The sequence below is a fragment of the Dermacentor silvarum genome, chromosome 8 (assembly GCF_013339745.2).
Source record: "Dermacentor silvarum isolate Dsil-2018 chromosome 8, BIME_Dsil_1.4, whole genome shotgun sequence".
Classification (NCBI taxonomy): domain Eukaryota; kingdom Metazoa; phylum Arthropoda; class Arachnida; order Ixodida; family Ixodidae; genus Dermacentor; species Dermacentor silvarum.
Genome location: NC_051161.1, coordinates 74,323,330 through 74,342,667, shown reverse-complemented (window position 1 = coordinate 74,342,667; position 19,338 = coordinate 74,323,330). Strand labels below are relative to the sequence as shown.

Below are 19,338 nucleotides of genomic sequence, written 5' to 3'. Positions count from 1 at the left end.
TTCGCTCTACCCCATATGCTTCTCCGCCGCAAATCCATGTGACGCCGTTTGGGAAGCGCATTTTCGCACTTATGTACAATTTGTTTGTGTCTTTCACGCCGACACGTCTTCCACGTCGGCTAATGAATGGCATCGAAGGATTATCGAAAGTTCTGGCAAGAGATTCTCACCCACACGAGGTAGAAACGTAAGTTTTGTCGTCGGCCACTTGCCTTAATCCCGCCGTCCGTCTATTCCATAGGGCTGGCTCTGCCGCATATTGAGTGTTACTGCCGTGAAGCACGCTATCCAGGAGGACGGCGGCTCGAATTCCGGGGCGTGCCGTCGGAAGGGAAGGGTGAGGTCACTTCGGCCATGAGAAATGGTGGCCACTTTGGCTCCCTATAGACGGCGCGTAATAGGCGGGCGCGGACACCCTGAAAAAAAGGAAAGGAAGTTTTGCATTGTATCATGCGGTGTAGGAAGCCGCTCTGGGCTGCTAAGTAAGCCCTCGAGACCCCTCGCACCATCATGGATATTCTAAAGATAGTAACTTCTGTTTTGCGAGAATAAGGCTGTCCGTTGTTTAACTTTTCATTATATGTTATAATAAAACAGGAAATTTTAAACTTTTTTATGCAGTAATAATCAGAGAGAGAGAGCGAGAGGGAACAAATTTATTTAACGCAACACCCTAGTCCAGGTCGGCTGTATTATAACTTTATTTTAGCAGAGACATAGCTTTGAAAGTGAGTCCCAGTGCATGGAGTTAGACGTGCATTCCCTTTCAGATCGCCTTTCATCCGTAGAAGATAAGTTTTTATTTTTGCTACCTTCGTGTTCCCTCACATAATTTAGGAAACATCTATGCGCGCTTCCATCTCTCGTGAAGACATTATTTGCCAGTGGACGGATGCCATATATAGCACGTTCCGTCTCGCGGGAACCTTTAAATGGTGCAACTAATCATATTGCCTTTACGACCGTGCCGTAATTTAGATTTTATTGTATATTATTCACAGTTCGTGCGTTTGGAGGCAAACAAGAACGCAGTCTTCATTATTAGGGCGCGAAAGCTATTGCAACGAAATGCTTTCTTTGCTGTGAAAGGCAAACAAAATAGGTAATCAGAGGAAGATGGAGACAGAAGTGGCCGATGGTGCTCGAATCAGGAATTTACCTGGAGCGAACGCTACCACACTGGTATTTGTAGTCGTCCTGAAGAAGAAGAGTTCCCTTGCCGGGACATTGGCTCCAGCGACATCCTTGGTTCGACCACTGCTCATCACGTCTTAGATGTCTACAGATATAACACAAATGCTTGTTATAATAAAAGGCCAATATTTAAATGTTTTGTTGTATTGGACAGCCATCTTTACTGCCAAGCCTGCGTCCCAAAGTACGATGCAATATTTTTGCATGTGCGTTATCCAGACTTCGTCACAGGCAATCAGGGCATGACTGAAACTGAAGACTTTGGGACCTCCTCACGATTTTAAAAAGCTTATGTCTACAGTGTGTCGACAGTTGATTCGATAGCGGAAATACGGAGTTCAGCAGATTATTTCTATGTTTTTTTATATATTTACAATATGAATAGCTTTACCTGGATCCTATTATTATTATTATTATTTTGTTATGACCAAAGTGTCAACATTCTAGCACATGTCATTTTAGCATGCATCCTGCAGGACAGCTTCCCCAACCTTGATGCTCTTTGGACTAAAAGTGTGCGTCTATACTGAAGCCGAAGAGAAAGGGGACACGCGGACCGAAAATTGCTTTGTTTGATGGGAGGACGGCGAATTTTGCTGTTCATGTTATATTATACAGTGGCATACTATAACAGAGCAGTGGCTGCAGATTTTTGAGTATTTTATATGATGTGCTTTGTGTTTTTTCCCCTTTTTTTGCTTTTTTACTTGACCATTTGAAATCTGTAAATATATATTTTTTTCACTCAAATGTATTTTTTTTGTCTCTTGTTTCTGCCAAGTAATGAGGCAAGCACCCAGTCTTAGCAGCTTAGCAGCTTTTTGTGCTTGTCCTAGCATTCTTCTGTTTTTATACAAAGGAAATGCTCAAATAAAATTGAGATGTTTTCCGTGCTCGATCGAAAAAAACAAAGCTTCTCCGGCAAGGCGATTGGAAAAACGCGCCATTCGGCGTCAAAGCAAAAAAAAAAAAAAAAAAAAAAGGGGCTTCACTTTAACGTGATCGAAAGATGAGCCCATATGTTTAATGTAGATATTAAAAACATTAAATATGAATGCTTTCTTTATTTATTCATTTTTTTACTCAGCAGTCGTTGAAAGGGGCTCTGCAGCAGGTTGGCAATGTTCCTGACACGTGCATTGCTGATAGACGCGTGATGTATAACGGAGTGTGCTGTGGCTACGTTAGTGCCACTGGAGTCACGGGCTTTGTTCAGACTGCTCATGACTTTAGCACATCGCAGTTTTAACGTGGTGTTATTATTCTTAAGCTCGCGCGCATTTGTCTGGATAATATTCTCGGTAACGCGTCCATAGTCTTAGTCATGGGCTAGTGTCACATGATGGAACGGCCTTTTCCACTATCTTATAATAGGTACAAGTGATGCCCAGGAATGCTCAAAAACTGGCAGCGTCGCGCATAACTGATCTCACCAGGCGACGTCGTTGTGATGCAACTCGAAGCGGCTGAAATTCGATATCGCTCATTTGGTGTAGTGATATGTGGCGTTGAGCCGCGCCCACCATAACCTTCGGCGACTGCGCTGCATAGTCACCAGCGTTCCGACGTTCGCTGCTAAGCCTAACCATTAAGCCTAACCGTTAAGCCTAAGGGCTTCAAATGTGGGCTCGCCTCCCTGTAAACACTAAAACAGATGTAAACACTAAAACTCAGATGTAAACACTAAAACGGCAAGTACACTCTGCATAATCAGGAGAATAACTGTGTAGAAGAAAACGCTTTTTTTTTCTTGTAAGCTGGAAAGCGTATAAGGCTCTTTTACATTATCATAGCCTGCCAGTGAAGCTGGCCCCGTGCAGGTACTCTTATCGAGAGTTAATAGTTCGCGGGACAGAGGCCTGAGGGAGTATGCGTATAATTTTTCGTTTTGTTTTTTGCCTCTTTGCTCATTGTATTTTGTAATCCCAATCGCTGACCCTCACCCCTGTTTAGGACACTCAAGCGAATGCTTTCCGGGATTTTACGTGCCAAAACCATGATATGGTTATAAGGCGCGCCGTGGAGGGGGACTTCGGATTATTTTGACCCCCAGGGGGATCTATAACTGAACCATCCTTTTGATTACAGCTTACTCTTCTTCTTTATTCTTTTATGTTGTCATAATATCATTGGGAGAAAATCGAAGAATTCGTGGCGAAGTATCGTTACCTTCTCGTTCAGAATTTTATTCTGTATCACGATGAAAAAGAAGTACTTCCACTCCAGCTGTTGCTCTAACAACGATCACACTTTCCTTAGTAGCTGTGCAGCCCAACCCTTTGGTTTTCTTTCTTTCTTTCTTTTTCACGTCGTACCCGGAGCCGCGAAAATCGGTGCCGAGTGCAAACGCATGTTCCGCCCTTTTATGCCAAAAAAAAAAAAAGCCCGGGACGCGCAGATTTGTCCCAGCTAGGTTTAGGGTCTCCGCGCACACAACGACCCACCTTACATACAAGAGCGCTCGCCCGCGATGTCTTTGCGAAAAACGCGCCTGTGGAAGCACTCGGCGACATCAGTGGGTCCCGGCCACGTGTATGTCATACAAGTGTTTGGGCTAGAGAAGGCACGGCCAAACGCCGATAACGTGAATGGCGGGCAGCGAGCCGTACAAGACGTGACAAGATGTTTACCCGCGTACGCAGGCGAGAAAAATGTCATCTGTATTCATCCTGCTTATCCACGCGCGGACCTTGAAGTGCCTTCGAACGAACGAAAGAAACCCGTAAAGAATAACTCTTTTTTTTTCTGCGTAACGCAAGTAGAAGCGTATGTCGCGCATTCAACCGAAAACCGGACGTGGGAGAATTGTATGCGAGCATTGAAAGTGGCGCGCAGCCGGCGATGAGAGGCGAAGAGCGTTTCGAAAAGCCAGCGGGATAGTAGGTCCGTTTGTTGCCGGTGCTCTTCGAGCGTCGAAGCGAACCTGTTTACCGTTCTGTGGATGTCGTGTACAGAGCGCGACGCACTCGTTTGGTACCTATAATTTAGGGGATTCTTGCTTGTTCCTGACGCATGATTGCGAGCGTTCACTAGTGCGTCTTTGCGCGCTTTAAGTCGGCGGAGCGTAGGCGTTGGCCGTGCTTGGTGCACACCGTTTCTATTGGAGAGAAAACTTGGACTCGGCGACAAAAACAACAACAACAAAAAAGCGGTCTTACGCGGTTCAGCTTTGTAAGAAGACTTCGTGCGTAATCGAGGTGGGCGGGATGTGTTACGGAATCCACGCGAGACTCAGCTCTGACGGACGTGAACGCTGAGACTGAGATAAGGGACGAAAGAGGAAAGAACAAGAGGCGAGAGGAGTATGGGTGAAAGTGACAGCTTGAAACGGAGCGCAGTGGTTTTTGTGTTTTCTATCTCTCCGTCTCGCAGTGACGGACTACAGAACGGATACGTCTTAAGTTGTCACCACTCAACACTCGTCGAGTGTGGGCCTCCGTTCTCTTTCTCTCTGTCTCTCTCTCTCTTTTTCTAGGGCTTTGTCGATGTTTCAAGGGGTTGCCGGAGAGGACATGCGCGTTATCCTTACTTCGGAAACGTGTCTCCTCGAGACAAGCTCAGTCCTGTTTGATGTGGCGACGTGTGTTTCCGCTTAGCCGAGCCGCATATAAATGGAAGGCGAAAACGTGGACAGACTTTGTTCTGGCTGATGGTTTGCGTGGGTGACGTCTACGACAGAGGTGTTCGTGTCTAGTATTCTGCCTGCGCCTGTACAATCCTTACTGCTTAATATTTGATGGCATTGTCTGCAACACGTATAGAAATTTCGAAAATAAAATCTTCAAGCAGGGATCTCAAAGCTAGCGTTGGAAGGCCGGATGTACGTGGAAACTTGTGAAAGCGGCGGGAGAATCCTTGTGGAACGCACTTAAACGTGTGTTCGTCACTCGCATTTATATTCGAGGACAGTCAGGCAGTGGTGATGTCCTGCCCAATTGAAACTTTGGCAGGAGAAGGAGGTGGGGGATGATAGGATTGTTTTTATTTACTTTAGTCCATTTCAGACATAGATGATGTGTACAGACACAGCCCAGCATAGGCTACCAAGAGAAAAGCAATCAAAACTATCCCATGCACATCAGCTTCTCTAACCGAGGAAGCCAGTGCAGTTACGGTTCCCTCATGAGTACGAGCGATTTCCAACAACCATGTAGACCCAGAAGCATTATCATGTCAAATGGCATGCCACCGTCGTTATCGTCTGGTAAACATTTAACACCGTAACAGTATATGTGCAAGTCTTTTTATTTAGCCTCTCTGTGGTCGGCATTTTTCGTGTCCGCATCCGTTAGCAAAAATGTGGGCCGATCCCGGCGCCAGTGCAGGGCAGCAGCAGTGGCTCGTACCCGTAAGGCAAAGGCAGGGGCTTCAAGCACTCAACAAAGTTAAGCGAAAAGTGCATACATTTTTTCCAATCACGCATACAACATACAGAACAGCATTCGTTTCAATAACGAACAAGCTCAAAACAAGCATACGAACCACATAATTGATGATATAAGGCGCTCCTGATGATAATGCGAAGCACGTAGCGTTCCCCGCAAACGTTTCCCGGTAAAGATTACTGTTGCGCAAGCTGCCGCGGCGACGGCAGCTTTCGACGTGCGGAGTGACGTCTCTAGCCGTTCGTATATAAAAGAACCAGCCTAGCAACTGATTTCACTGATGTTGTCGCACCACTATGGGTACGCAACCCATAGTTGGGACTCCTTAGGAGCAGCGTGAATACGAGGAGTGGCAAAGAGAAAAAATAAACATCAATGCGCCCAGCGGCGGCGTGCTGCCAAAATTACCATTACTCCCATTACTACGCGTACCATTACTCTAAGTTACCATTGCTGCCATTGCTCTAAAGCAAAAAAAGCATTGCATACCCTCCTCAGCAGATGTAGCTAGTGGGGGCTTTCCACAGTTTCACTGGGCATTCACTTCTACAGGGCCGAGATGGCGAGTCAACTTTTCTTTTACTTTTTTTTATTTTTCGATATTGTACTTACTTGAATTTGGCCGAAACATTTATTATAGGAAATTAACTTACGAAGATCGAGGGTCTGCTTACATTCAAGGATGTGGTTTGTCCGCAATCGCCAGACCCTGCCGACTGCAGGAAGGTCGATGCCACAAGGTGAAAAAAGATGCTGCTAATTTTATTAGGACATAAAGGGACGCGGGAATGTCTGTAAGGACGGAAATCATTTAGGCGAAGGCGAAATATAGGTCGCGAACGTTCGAGGTGTTGCTAGGAATAAATTCAGACGCCTGTCTACTTTGACATGCCTTCGATAGTCTATAATTTGTGTAGTCAGTTATAGTGAACTGAGTCGCGCTGGCATGGGATGAAATTTCGGCCGATCTGCTTTCTGGTAATTGCAAGCATTCCCAAAGTGCAACATCTCAACGATGTTGCATATTCTTTTCGCAGTCAAACGCTGATTTTCATTCGGCTTACACACGAGGAATGTTTCTCTTATATTTTTTCACCTTACAAAGTTAGGAGGTCGGCCTAGAATCGAGTTCGGCTTATAGACTGTAATAAATACGGTATCATCATTCCCATAGATTTCCAGGTGTGTGAGTATAACAGCAGGTGGGTCAGGCGTTACAGATCGAGGTGCGGTAATGCGGAAAGTGGATTCATTTTTTGTATTATTTTTGTTGACAAAAGTTATACGTTAACATACTTAAGCCCGATAATTTGCAAAAACACACTAATTAAGAAAACACTGCGGTAGTTGTGCAGGTGCCACACCACACCACGTCACTCGAGCGCACTATGTAGTCAAAGGTGTGGCTGTATCTGCGCCGTGTTTTCTGCGCCGCAGTAAAAATAGGCGGGACGAATTAGCCGCCGAAACACTGACACCGCTCGACGACGCAGCGGATGTCCTTGTTTCCTCCCGGACGGGACACGACGGGATGTCAGGCGAGCGGCATGAATTTTCCAGGCGGGGCGTGGCGGACTCCACTATATAGCGTTTCAGGCGGATCGCCGAACATCTGTCTGCGCCGCAGAACGTCAGCCGGGGCTCGCTGGTTCATCTTGCATTAATGATCACGATCCCTGCGGGGAAACAGCAGCAGAGATTCGGAAAATCGCGGGGCTCCCTCGCTCAGTAACTCTGAAGAACACGCCCGTGTTCACCGGAGCGTGGAACGCGATTTCTGCGCCCTAAACCCACTCCCCCATTCCCTCTCCCTTCAACTCCCTCCCCTTACTTTATTCTAGTAACAAAGTGCACTGCTATGACGCGGGCAAGGGAATGAAATAGCAGTTGTTTTCGTTCGGCGACAGTTTCCGCAAGGTTTCGTCTTCAACGCTGCCGGCCATTCTCTTTCCGCATTTCTTAAACCATTTCACGTTACTAATTTCCGATAATAGAGAGTTTTAGCTTGCCTGTAAACGTATTACCGCTTGCAAAATGCCGGGCTATCGAATAGGTGTACTACAGCAATAACGCTTTTAGCGGCATCTCGGGACGTAGCGTTTAGAATAGAGCACACAAAGCTGATACTGCATGTGACCTGGCGTGCTCTACTAAACTGCTTTTTGTAGAGCGTCAGTTGTGACGTAGTCCTTAGCATGTAGTCCTTCTACGATTTTTGTTCGACGAGCGCGCTCGCGCGACAGCAAAACATTTCGAACGCCTTGTAGTTGCACGAAGACTCACCAGATGTCGTTACCTGCTTTGATACCGCCGCCCACGATTCCGGTAACCCGGTTAATCCGGAAATGATGATAAGAGGACAGACCATCTAAAACTCTCCAATATCTAGTTTTCTTGCAGTCCCCATTATAGAACTCGAGGCGAATTAAAGAAAACGAGCCTAAAGTTGCATAATATGCTTTCGATCTCGAAGAATCCGAAGAGGAATGACTACGCGTTCTTCACCACGTACGCGCGCACGAACGCACCGACACGAGTTGCGGATGAATATCGAAAGAGAGGCTCGCGCAAAAGGTGGCAGAGTCGGGTATACATCTGTAAATAGGCCTATCTTCGGTTCGGTGAGGAAGGGCATATATTCACTTGACGCTGCGAGCCTCGGAGAAACGAAATAATGAAGTCAGGTGGGAGGCTTTTTCCCGACATGCAATTTCTCAGAGAGCATTACGCGGGTGCCAACAAAGCCGCAGTGTCTATTTTCCCAACTACGCCGGAGGTGGTTTGTACGCGCCAAGCAAGCAATGCGAACAAGCAGTGGAGAAAGAATGCAGGGAGAGATAGGATGGAGGAAAAAAGAAAAGGACTGCGTGTTCAGGATAACGCAGAATTCCTAACGAGCGATCCAGAGTGCTCGCTTGGCCAGCACAACTAGAAGTGCTGCGTACAACGTGTGCTCCCTTCTCTACCTCTCCTCCTCGCCTTTCCCGTGTACTTATTCGTTCTCTCTCTCTGCTTCTGAGCTCATAAAGGAAATGCATAGGTTGGCGCCTCGTCTAAGTGGATCTTCAGCCGTGAGTACAGGGTTGTTTCCCGATTGGCTTTGCGCCTCGCATGCGCGAAGTATACCTGCCCTTGCGAGCCGATTTGCGTCCCGAGCCTCAAGCCGCGGTTTGGCGTTGCGTGAGCTCTCCGCTCGCTCTACCTGTGCTGCCGCCTTCCTCACATGCAAAGCGGGAGCTCGATAAGCTCCTCCATTGCCAGCAAACACACACTCGTGTGCGCCATACACGCGCATACACTATACTCTCTCACACGCACACCACACACTCACGTGCACACATGCACACACATATACTCATATATGTGTATATATTGTGAGCTTTTACATTGTGGAGGTTATCTTCCTCATATGACATAACCACCACTATCGCATCGCGGCGTCTTCATTTTCTGCACGCTAAGTCGTTATTTTGGAAGACAGCCTCGGATATATATATATATATATATATATATATATATATATATATATATATATATATATATATATATATATATATATATATATATACCGCTCACGTTTGAGGTGACGTCTGCAGTCTAAAACCACCAGGGATAATCCTGTGCCCATATAAACCCAGACAACACGCCACCCGAACGTCACACACCTTTCTACCACCAAGAACCACGGAAAAAAGAGCTTGCGCTCGCGTGTCGTTTTTGTTCTGTTTTGTTTCATTTCTCTCTCTTACGGACGTGTTTATGCGCGTGTGTTAGTGAATGTGTGCCTCTTCCCGCTTCTGTCCATGCATGTGTATGTTTACGCGTGTCTGCACGTGCGTGGCGGCGGCGGCGAACTGACTCTTTCGCTACGTGGTGCGTCCGACTGTGGCGGGGCGTCCCGACGCATGAATTATTCAGACCGGCGGGAACTGGGACTAACGGAGGCACTGCGGCAGCGACGAGCACGTCTTGGAAGCCAGCGAAGCGGGCTCTACCGAGTCAGCGTTGCACACCGCGGGCGTTGCTTCTCTATCTAACCGGAGCTATACGGGAAAGGAGGAAAAAAAATAAACGCAGTGTGTGCATGAGAGAAGGATTTGGGAGAGGCAGAAAGGCCAGGAAAGGAGCGAGAGGAAGCGGGACATAGAAGCACGCGGCAGCCAAGTTTCGTCGTCCCGGTTTCGAAAGCTATACTATAAGCCCCGAGCTCGACGCGATGCTCTTCTTCTTTTCGAGCTTCTGACGTGACACGTACGGCGGCGAGCTGTTTCCTATTAAAGCGCGCCACGCCCGTGTTATTGGCTGCGGCGTCAGGAGTGGACGGACGTTCCTAGCGTTGTAACACCCAAGCAAAGGTGACAGCGGGAACGTCGGGATATTGTCTGGAGTGCTTGTTACGCGGTGCACGCCGTCGTTGCCCAGACCACCGATGCGGCTTTTTCCTGCTTGTCACTTTATCTCTGAGAGAGTATAGAGCAGATCCGGTAGGGCGCCTCGTTCGGTTTGCCTGTGTATCGCTGCTCATATACGAAAGATAATGAACGAACGTGACAACTGCGCGGAACGTAGTATAACGAACGACGCGTCTTCCTTTCAGACAGTTTTTAACGAGGCAGATATCGGACGCCACGATCGCTTTGTGCAGTCGACGCCGCCGCGCAGAAGCAGTGACATGGGTAGGCAGCTGAAGAAACCCGAATGACCTTATAATTTTATACCAACAATATCGTGCATATCAAACGAGCCGCCTCGAAGCTGCTCTATTCTACAAGGCTGCCTTCATTTTAGTTAGCTTCTCGTCCTTTGCCTTTTGCATTAAACTTATTATGCTTATGCACGGTGTGTATTCCTCGAATGTGAGAAAACGGCTCATAGAAGGAGCCGGGGCCGAATTCACAAGGCTGTTATTGCGATCGCATTTATACGCACACTCGAAGCGCATTTTCGTCGTACCGTTGCCATCGCGATTGTTGCTGCCTTGCTGCCATGGCGTCAACGGCGCATGCGCGGCCTGCATACGCCGTGCTCAAGCCCTGTCTCAAGCGCTGGCATGCGTCTTGCGCGCTCACGTATGGCTTGCCTTGTGATTTGCAGCGTGCATGCCACACTGCAGTGCATACAATGGCCTTAGCGCAACGGACAGCAAACGTCAAGCTAAAGCTACCTAATCCTTTCATTGGTCGATGACTAATGCCGCTTGTTTTCCGTCGTTCTCGTCTCGAGCACCGTCGAGGGGCATATATATTTAGGGAACATCCATATGCACATTTACGCCGCTTGAGTGTGTGTATACGTATGCAGGCTTTAGAGGCGAGATGCACGCACCGCAGCTCGCCTTGCCAGCGTAGTGTCCTAGTATATGCTTCCCACAGGGGTGCTACACCAGCGTTGGCGGCATTCATACGCGCACGCTCAAGCGTTGTGCCTTGGAGTGTGTGTGAAGGCTTCCTACGACAGGGTTGCCAGACGCCTAGTAGGTGCCAGGGCGCCATTTATGCGGCCCAGCAATGCGTATTTTCAGAGCACCGTCACTGGAGCTCAACACTCGACCGCACCGCTGAACAGAGAGTTTTAGCGTTTCCGGCATTTCGGTAAACGCAGGCGGGCTGGGCGTTTTACCGGATGGGCGGCGGTGGAAATGTGAGTGACTGGCACGGTGCAGCCACCTGGTGGCGCAGAGCTTTACCAGACAAACGCAGAGCTATTATTGCAGATATTAAGTTCATCCTACTTCGTTTCTGGTGTAAGTTTTCGGGAGCGGCATAATTATGAACAAGGCAAAAAATGTTTTACACTTGGTTAGTGCAATATTAGCTTCGTGTTTGGGTGGTGGAGCTCAGCGCCACCAGGTGCCACCACTTGGCCCGCTCACGTTTACGTATTTTACGCCGCCACTTTCCCAGCAATCCACCCAAACCACCCGCGTTTGCCCGAATACAGGCCTCGCTAAAACTCTGTATTACTTCTGTGCTCCGCCCTTCGAGCGAAATGCCAAAAGCGTTTAGCTTTCTCTCGGAACTAACTAAGATTTTCTTGTGACTGTCTAACCGTTTGCATGGGTCGATCCCGAAGAAAGTGCAGTCTACGCAGTGGTAAAAACTGCCGGGTAGTACGGTACCACTGTATGGTTGTGCTGTTGGTGAGGGGAACGTTTTCTCATTCTTGCTTCGGGACAGCTAGCGTTTTGAGACGCTGTCGTTAAGGTGCTGCGCCCCTAGTCGCAGACGCTGCACGGAGTTCCCAACTGCTCCTTGAGGAAGTGGCGCAGGAAGTACCGGTTGGCTGCCGCGTACGAGTAAGGCACGGTGGTAAGGGGAGCGCCACTCATGAAACGTAGCGCAATATTGTGCCACAATAACCACCTCCCCAAGCATGCTAATCGCATTCTTGGATAGCAACCGGGGCTGGTTCTTCATAGTTCTTTTATTGCGATAGCAATTATATGGACACTTCAACCGGATTTCTGCCGTCGGCGTCGGCGTCGCCGTCGCCGTGAGGTTCCGTATAGATAAAATCTTCACCGCGCGCCGTATGCCCGAGCGGAAGCGTGCGGGGACGCGCGCTGTCACGGAGAGCGAACGCACTCAATCTCCCACGCGCAACCAACGAAGCGGGAAGCCAGCGCCGGAGGGCGCGGGGGGGGGGGGGGGGGCACTTCTACTCTGCCAACAACCGCGCTCGTCGCTCGACCGCACCGTCTCTTATCTCTCCCACGCGCAAGCAAGGAAGCGGGAAGCCAGCGCCGGAGGGAGCGGGGGGGGGGGGGGCATTTCTACTCTGCCAACAACCGCGCTCGTCGCTCGCCGCACCGTCTCTTATCTCCACACGGCTCTGACCTTTATGCACTGTGCATTCGCCGCTCAGTTTCTGTTGAAGCGATAGACCGCACGTATGGCAAGCCCGCTGCAGCGTATGGGCTTGCTGCCAGCGTTTTGACAGTCGTTGTCTGCAGTCATTCAGTGTGATCTATTCATGTTTGTTTGTGCGCGCTCACATCACGCTTGTTCATTCAGTTAGTAATAGTCAGGCCACATGTTCCAACGCACGCTACCCATGTAATGCTGCCCGGATCGGCAGTGCAGCGCTACAGGTGTGTCCCTTCGCACGCGCGCTGCCCACGGGAAGCGCTTCTCATCAACACCACCGTTTCACACGCGCCTTCTCCTGGTCATCGAGTCTCTCTTCATGTCGGTCTACTTACGCCGCAGCACAACTGCTTACTTAATCAGCTCATGTTTACTACAATTCATATTGCTACCAAAGCCGCTCACCTTACTTCGTATGACATTACTGTGTTGCTATCGCATTCATTGCTTCGCCCTTAGGGCGAAACTGTGACATTTTTTATTGCGATAGCAATTATAAGGACACTACAAGCGTATTTTTGCCATCGCCGTTGTCGTCGCCGTGAGGTTCCGTATAAAGTCCAACAGCGATGAAATCGTCGCCGCGCGCCATGCGCCGTGCGCTGTGTGTGTGAGTGACAGCGTGCGAGAGTGAGCCGGCAAACGCAGCCTATTCTCGCGGACGCGAGAGAGGAAGGCAGCCGGAAGCGCGCGCGGTCTTGGTTCGCGCGCGAGGCACTGGGAGGAGGCGACGGAGATGGTGGGGGGGGGGGGGGTGCGTTCTATTTTTGCGGCTGCTTCTCAGGGAGCTGCCTCTCAGGGGCGCCTGTCTTGGAAGCGATCTGCGATGCGGCCGACGCGTGCGCCCGCAGGGGCCTCATCTTCAAAGCGATCTTCGATGGAACAAGCCCATTCGCTGAGTGTCGGTAACTTCGTATGTGGTGCGCTTTCGACGTTTAGTTCACGTTGAAGGGAGGGCCAGCGCGAAGGTCAATTTGATCGCTGCCGCTGGTGCGCTTTCTCACTCCAGCGTTTTCACGAGTTTCCGCGGTCATCGAGGGAGATGTGTTCATGTTTACCTTTGCGCGCGTGACACCGTGCTTGTTTATTTAGTTAGTAAGTGAATATTTACAACTTGATACGGCCGATAAAACTACTATCCTTACTTCGTATAGCTGTCTACTAATTTGCTATTGCATCGGGCGAAACTGCGGCTTTCTTTAATGCAATTAGCATTCTTCGCCTACTACAGGCGTTTTGAGCCTATCTATCTATCTATCTATCTATCTATCTATCTATCTATCTATCTATCTATCTATCTATCTATCTATCTATCTATCTATCTATCTATCTATCTATCTATCTATCTATCTATCTATCTATCTATCTATCTATCTATCTATCTATCTATCTATCTATCTATCTATCTATCTATCTATCTATCTATCTATCTATCTATCTATCTATCTATCTATCTATCTATCTATCTATCTATCTATCTATCTATCTATCTATCTATCTATCTATCTATCTATCTATCTATCTATGCCGACACATTAGCCCAAGTGTTTAATAGCTTCGGTCACTAGGTACACGTAGGTTCGTTCACGTAGTCGAGATGCCGTCGTGGTCGTTGTATCGTCTTCATTCCAGCTTTGTCATCCGACCCTCGTCATGCCGTTTTCTTCACAAGGCCGTCGTGATACAGTCGTCATGCATTCGCTGTCAAACCACCACCGTGATGCCGTCGTGGCCGTTCCACGGCCGTCCCTTCAACTTCGTCCTCCGACTCTCGTGATGCCGGCGTCGTCACGCCATTGTCGTCCTACAGGCTTCGTGATACAATCTTCGTGCCGCCATTCTTGTCGCAGACTCGTCGTTATTCCATTGTCCACGTAACTTTGTCATGCCATGGTCATCATGGTATCACTGCCAAACATTCGTCGTCATTCATTCTTTGTCATACCGCTCCTGGGATGCCGTCGTGGTCGTTACATCGTCGTCATTCTGACTTCGTCATCAGACTTTTCGTCATCCCGTCGTCGTCATACGGCTTTTTTCGTTCCTTCAATATCAGTCCTTCCTTGTGATTCAATAGTCGTCACTGCGTCAGCGTCAGACAGTTGTCATCATGCCACCATGCTCATTGTTGACCTTGGAAAGCGAGTGCCATAGCAAAGTTGGACAATACCGAAGTATGTCACATACTATAGCCGATGAAACGGAAGTATCACAATGACCGCTACGGATCTTAAATAAACGTGACTTCTGAAATACGATGCGTCGCTACATTTCTCGAATGCTAATTGCACTACCATCGACAGTCATGATGAGATGAGTACTGCGATATTTTATTTTTTAAGAAGATTTTGCCAATGGTCGGTCGCCTCCACTAATACGTAATATGTTCGCTATCGCGATTGGCAGGCCCCTGTTCTTAGGAAGTGGTTTCAACGTAAGGACTGGGTCGTAAATGCGGGCGCCGGCCATAGAGATGAGAGAGAGGAGAGGAGGAGAGATAATTTATTAGAAAGGCAGAGAAGTCGGCCTGAGCTAGCGTGTTCTGGCTGGCATGTTCTGACAAAATAGCACGTATGAAGGGAACCTATACGGTATACTCTCAACGATTTACAACGAAGCTAAGCATTGTACAGGTGTCGCTATTCCTAGCCACCTGTTTTGTACTATTCGCGTGAATTTTGAAACAACAGATAATTCGAAAGTGCGTCGCAATCGTGCGAGTAATCAAAACTCTTCAAGGGAGCTAATCGCATGCCATCAGCTTTTCCATGCCTGGTAGACGAATATATAGTGCAGTGACACTCGCACAGAGCGAAGAGGAAGCCTGAAATTAAGGGCCCCCACATTATTCAATTGATAACTGAACCACGCATTAAGTTTTCATGCAGTGAGATCACGTTTATTTTTAATTGGCGCGCCCAGTCGTCTCTTTGACGCTTGAAGACCTGCAACATCTTCTGTGCGCCGGTGCTTGTCGCTGCCGCTACTTGTTAGAGAGACAGTCTTGGAAAAAAGCACTACACCTGCAACGAGACTCAATATTAGAACCATGGAAGTGCTACTGTTGTGCTTGAGGGCTACAAGCCTTAACGAAACTTTGTAAACATCTCTATAGTGTATATACATGTGTGTGTGTGATTGTATCTGCTGTTCAAGTGTTTATCACAGTGTATGTCATAATCATCACTCAGCACGTCATGCGATCAGCCAGGCCAACATCTGCAGCACATCATTAACGCTTGTTTATCTCTCTCTCTCTCTCCCTCTTTAACGCTGTCATCGCGAAAACATGGCCTTGCCGCTGCGTTATACGAAATACTCGCGGTACCAGTGAGAGCTTGAGAGAAAGATAGATAAAATCGTAGATAAAGACAGAGGGATGAACAAGAGCAACTGTTCAGTTGGGTGGTACTCAGGACAATAGCCAGAGTAGGAAGATGGCTAGAAGGAACAAAATAGGCGAAGGAAAGCGCAATAATTCGTGGCCATTGACCGAGTTATTGCTGTAGGTCGGCAGGTCAAAGCTGTTAACCAAGTGTCACTATAACTGCAAACCAAGAACCAGCGCCTGCACTCAACCTTCAGCAGAGTATCTATCGTCCAGTTAAACCAGCAGTAATCTTCACTGGCGTGAGCTTTACATTCTAAGTAAGCTCAAAAGGGGGGGGGGGGGGGGGGCGTATTGTCACTGTATTACTTTCGTTGGCCGGCCTGCCGCCTTCAACTCTTACGCGTATTCAGCGAGGAAACGTAGCGGAGTATTAAAGGTCAGGCTCTAACTCGGTCGCGTTCATTATTAATTGGGAAAAGAGACGCGCATTAGCCGTTTGTTCAGCGCGATCTTGGGCGTGTGTAATACGCGCGCGCTCAAGCGACTTCCCGTGTCGACGGTGAGCACCTTGAAGGTAGAGTGAGGGAGGGAAGGGAAGGGGAGTCGGCGTTGTCTTCGCCACAGCCTTTGTGCCTTCAAAGGCCCAAAGGGAACAAAAGGACGTCGAGAGAGGGAGGTGCATTAATTCGGCCGCATTAATATCTCGAGCGCCGCGAATATGCGCCGCCGGGGACGAGACTGTGCGGGAATACCTAATGGTGAGGCGCCAACGGAGGGAGTCTGACCACGGTGGACGACCCGGCCCGGGAGAGAGGGAAAAGGTTAGACGGGGAGAAGGGTTGCTCGTAGAAGGGGGCGTGATTCGCATCATCAATAATTAATCAACAGCCGACCCTGGCGGGTCGCGTACTAGGGCTCCGCTCACCTCGCCGTGCTGCCGTTTGCGACGCTGCTGGTAAGCTGGTAAGGCGTCGATTGAGGGTCGTGGCTTTTGCACGAGCTTGCTCTCTACTCGACCAGCAGAGCCTTTGTCTTAAGCAAACTTCATGGCTGAAGAGGAGTTGGGGGGAAGGAGAGATGGTGTTCTTGTATTTGTCGGACGTCTACAATTTTGAGTTTAGCGAACCTGTAGGCGACCAACGAAGCTTACACAACTATACAGTCTACATTGGCACTGGCAGATTTCCTCTGTCTCGTCAAGAATGGTAGGCACGTTCATTTACAAGACATCCTTTTTAATCAGAGCTTCACGCTAAAATGGTCCCGTAGCATGAAGCCAAGCTGGTTCTAATTCTTGATGCCAAGCTGGTTCGATGTTTGAAAAATGACGAACGCTTGAGTGGAGGCAACGGATGCTGCATGAGTTCTTATTCCGTGTAGTCGTTGTAAGCTGTGTGAGATAGCGCTGGTGATAGCCAGGTACAAATAGATACAAGGTACTTATCACGTCGCGAGTTACGAAGTTGGTGCATGTGTTTGCTGGTCATTTAGTCAGGTTTCACTGTGTACATATTAAAGCTACGTGGAGAAACGAAAGACACATTACTGCGTAATTTAATGTTCCCTTATTGAATACTCGGTGGTTCTTATCCGACTGCCGTTTTTCCTGATAGTTTTCTTGGCCTTGGTGACGTGGTCATGGATAACAACACACGTGCTGTGGAAGAGTGGTTAGATCATTGGCGCAAGGCTGGGGTTACTGTGGTGCCGGTCTAAAAACGTGCGCGCACCTAGTTACATTTAAAACACACTGCTTTTCGCACACAGCGTGTTTACACGCACGCAAAACTCCAACGACCTAACTTTCTAAGCAAGAACGACAAAGTCTACAGATGATTAACCAGAACGAATGTTAACACTGGATGGGTCGACCTGCATACCCGCGGTAGGTTTATTTAACCAAAGCTGCTTGCCTGAGTCTATAAAAAGCACGGATTGGGGAAGTCGTTGATTCGCAGCTAGTAAAGATATTACCGGACGCCATGTTCACGTGCACTGTTGCCTTTCCTCGACGCCGGCGTCGGGTGGAACAGCAGTGGGCCAGAGACGAGTTAATCAAAACACTATGGCCTCTGACTGAGTACATTGTAATCCGACATGCCTATGCTTTGTAACTCTGCTTCCCTTTCCCCTAGTGCAGATTAGCTAAGTCGGCAGTAACTCTGTCGTTAGTCTCTTTACATTTCGTGTGTTGTTTCAAAGCGAACCTTTATTTGCCTGCCCACTATAGGGTTTGTCGTAGCTGTGGCTTTCTGCGGCTGTATCGCTCGGTACCTGTAGGAGGATATACTTGTGTACATATATGGCAGTTATGTGGGCGCCGAATGCAAGTACAAGCAAACGCGATTATATAAATCCCGCATGCTGACCGACAATGTAGTGCCTGTGAGCACACCTCTGTTCTGTGTAATAAAGAAATGAATTCTCTCGTAAAACTACAACACATATATCGGCTAAAGCACAATGACCTCTTATTGGAAAACCGCGATATATTCAACGAATGTTTTGGTTTACGTAATATTATTTGATTTGGCCATTTGTATGTGCCACTGGGTGTACGTGTGTGCCCATGCTGGGCCATTCCTCTAGATCGCGTATCATTGTCACACAAAGTATGAAGATAAACACAATTGAATGCATTGGTCGGTAGTTGCATATAGCATTTAATAAACCGCTTCACTAAAGCTTTGCTTCACGTTGATTTCAACGTGGACGCTGGACCTGCACAATTGTCTTTCTTTCTCTCTCTCTCTCCCTCTCAGGAGGGTAGCTAATATTGGAGCAGAACCCCTTGAGCAGCATGGTGCGCGCGCAACAGTTCGAACTCATCACACGCATGGTTCTAAAGTCTGACACACACCGCCAGTGTTGTCTGTCACAGACTCTCGCCGAAATCGGAACAGGATGGACAGAGTGCAGCTCGCACCAGAAACAGCCGCCGTCTCTGCATACATGCATACTCTCACGATGTCACTAGCACAAAGGCGGTTGCCGAGAAAGGTGAGGTACAGTTACCAGCATTGCGCAAAAAAGAAAGAAAGAAAACAACATAAGGTAATCCCAGGCGCACAGAGAAAGCTCACACGCGATGTCCGAAGCGCACGGGGAAAGCGAGAAGTGTCAGTCGCGCTAAAATATTCACGTCACCGTTCTCATTTGCGCTCGTCGCAGCCCCGAAAAGATGCTCCGCGCGAAAAAAAAAAAAAAAAATCGCGGGAGTTGTTAGTGCCCCGCGGAAAACGGAGGCAAGCATAGAGTGAGTGCACTGGTGGCGCGAGATCTTTCTCTTACTTCCTGGCCCTGCAGGCTTATATAGTGCGTGTATGAATATGCAATCACGGGGATTGCGGGAGGAGGCTCTGCACTTCCTGCGGGGCACACGGCGGACGCTTGGCTCCACAGTTTCACCCTCTGCGCGCACACACACGAGGCTTTCGGAAAGAAACACACGCGAACGCGTACGTATATACACGGTCGGATGAAACGACAAAAGCAAACCCGCACGGAGAGTGAGGTACCGAGAGACAGCATGCGGGCAACTCGGCGCGCTGAGTCGTTAAAA

At 48.5% G+C, this 19,338-nt stretch overlaps 1 long non-coding RNA gene across 1 annotated transcript in view; it reads left to right on the top strand.

Moving 5' to 3' along the window:
• The window catches only part of LOC125947589 (uncharacterized), an 87,949-nt gene that overhangs the window by 55,217 nt on the left and 13,394 nt on the right, over nucleotides 1-19,338 (top strand). The gene's annotated exons all lie outside the window — the stretch shown is intronic.